This window comes from Sinocyclocheilus anshuiensis, unplaced genomic scaffold (assembly GCF_001515605.1).
Source record: "Sinocyclocheilus anshuiensis isolate Anshui unplaced genomic scaffold, SAMN03320099.WGS_v1.1 scaffold192, whole genome shotgun sequence".
In the NCBI taxonomy this organism is placed as follows: domain Eukaryota; kingdom Metazoa; phylum Chordata; class Actinopteri; order Cypriniformes; family Cyprinidae; genus Sinocyclocheilus; species Sinocyclocheilus anshuiensis.
This window is the reverse complement of record NW_015554077.1, coordinates 439972-442260: the sequence shown is the minus strand read 5'-3', so window position 1 is coordinate 442260 and position 2289 is coordinate 439972. Positions and strand designations below refer to the sequence as shown.

The following is a 2289-nucleotide window of genomic DNA, read 5'->3' as shown; positions in this document are numbered from 1 at the left end:
ATATAGCTATAATAGCTATAGCTATATGTTATGTAACAGGGACGCTTATTAGATGGAACCGGAGGTTTGTCCATTCAGTGAGGGTAAGACAGGAGTTGTGGGAAGTTGAACAAGAACAGGTTTCTTGTTGTACTCCGACAGAAGAGAGTTTCACCTACACTGAAAAACTGAATATCAAAGCCCTTGAATATTGACACACTTCTTAAAGTGTGTGAAACCCTTGAAAGTAAACCAAAATATGAATTAATAAAATAAATAAATCAACTAAACAATAACATTTACAGAAAGCACATACTTTGTACTCAAAATGAGCCTAAAATGCTTATACTGCAACAAAATGGCTTATCTTACGAAAAGATCTAAATTAAGTGCATTTTGCTTATAACAAGTAAAATTGAGTATTGAGTATATTCTTCAGTATTTTACTTACCACACTGGCAGATAATTTTACTTGTTTTAGGCAAAATGCACTTAATTTAGTTTTTTTCCCCCCTGGAAACAAGACTAAATATCTTAAGTCAATTGGCTTATCTAGTAAAAGTATCTTGATTTAAGAATTTTTTTTTTCTATTTTGACTAGAAACAAGACAAAAAATACTAAGTAAGATAAGCCATTTTTTGCAGTATAATAATAAGCCTAATTAGGAATACTAAGGATCAATTACCAAATGGACAAACATAAAATAAAAAAGTTGTTCAAAATCTCTATGGGGTTCAGGTCTGGTGAGTTTGCTGGCCCAAATTCATCACAATTAAAAGAACCAAAGACTTAAACTACTTCAGTCTGTGTGCACTGAATTTATTTAATACATTATAATAAATTTGAGTTGAATTACTGAAATAAATGAACTTTTCCACGACATTCTAATTTATTGAGATGCACCTGTAGATATATTTGTCACGATGTGCTACTGTGAGGAGCACAGAGCGAGGAACGAGAAGACGTGGAGTAAACTTCAAACGAACAGACTTTAATAAACATCCAAGGAACCAGGAACACACACGTAGCGGGGAAAGACGAACATTCAATACCAAACGAAGAACTCAGAACAGGAAACACTTTAAATACACATGACATGACGAGGGGATGATGAGAAACACCTGAGAGCAATAAACATAATTGCACATGAGGAAAAACTGGGTCATGGAGCACGTGGGGAGGGAAAGACACACAGAATGAGTCCAGGGGCGTGACATATCGGCCCCCTCCCGGAAGGCGTGTCCTCGCGCTGTAGAACAACAGGGCGGGGGGGGCACGGGTGGGAACTTGGGAGGAGGCCCGGGAGGAGGACGGACACCCGGGAGGGGGCTGGCAGACAGAGTCCACGGAGGTGAGGATGGAGGGAGGAACCAGGGAGGCGACAGGAATTCGCCTCGATTTGGAGCAGGAGGGGCCAAGCAGGACCCAAGCCACAGCCATGATGGCGGCCTACGGTGGAGCTGACGGAGGGAGGAGCCATGGAGGAGGACTGGCCGCCTTCCGTTACAGTTACAAATTAATTCATTAAAAAAGTATTCAGTAAAGTAATCCAAGTACCTCAAAATAAAGGTAATGTAATCGGATTACTTTTGGATTACTTCAAGTTACATATGTAAAGTAGTCATAAGTAATAGTAAGTAATAGTTAAGCCTGCATTTCAGCCCGGGCCCCAACTTTTTTACGCCCCTAGGGCCAGGCTTCGGGCCAATTTTCACGTCATAGTTCAGACGCGGGCTGGGCCTAACTTTTTTCCGCCCCTAGGGCCAGGCTTCGGGCCAATTTTCACGTCATAGTTCAGACGCGGGCTGGGCCTCGGGACTGTTTTAGGCTTCTCCTTATTTTATATTTTAGACATCAATCAATTAGTGATGAAAAAAAATTGCCGCGCTGGTGGAAACAACACGAGACCGTGCTACTGTGACTGTCAAGAGCGACTCAACGGTGTTTAGTGTCCCGCAGTAGTAGCAGAGCGAGTGTGCCGTCAGCGCACCTGAAGAGATCTGCGTTCAAATGCACGCAATAGGCTAAAGCTTGCCGCAAAGCCCCAGCAAAAGTAATTACCATGAATATGTCAGGGGAATATAGTAAGGAGCTCGGGGACTGGAGCCCTCTCTGGGCTAAACTCGGGGACTGGAGCCCTCTCTGGGCTAAACTTGGGGACTGGAACTTTCTCGGGGCTAAACATAGGAACAGGAACTTTCTTGGGGCTAAACTTGGGGACTGGAGCCCTCTCTGGGCTAAACTCGAGGACTGGAGCCCTCTCTGGGCTAAACTCGGGGATTGGAGCTGACACTGGAGTGGACTCGGGC

At 43.5% G+C, this 2289-nt stretch overlaps 1 protein-coding gene across 1 annotated transcript in view; it reads right to left on the bottom strand.

Moving 5' to 3' along the window:
• Positions 1 to 2289, bottom strand: part of ttll7 (tubulin tyrosine ligase-like family, member 7) — a 108274-nt gene that overhangs the window by 81019 nt on the left and 24966 nt on the right. The window lies entirely within an intron of this gene.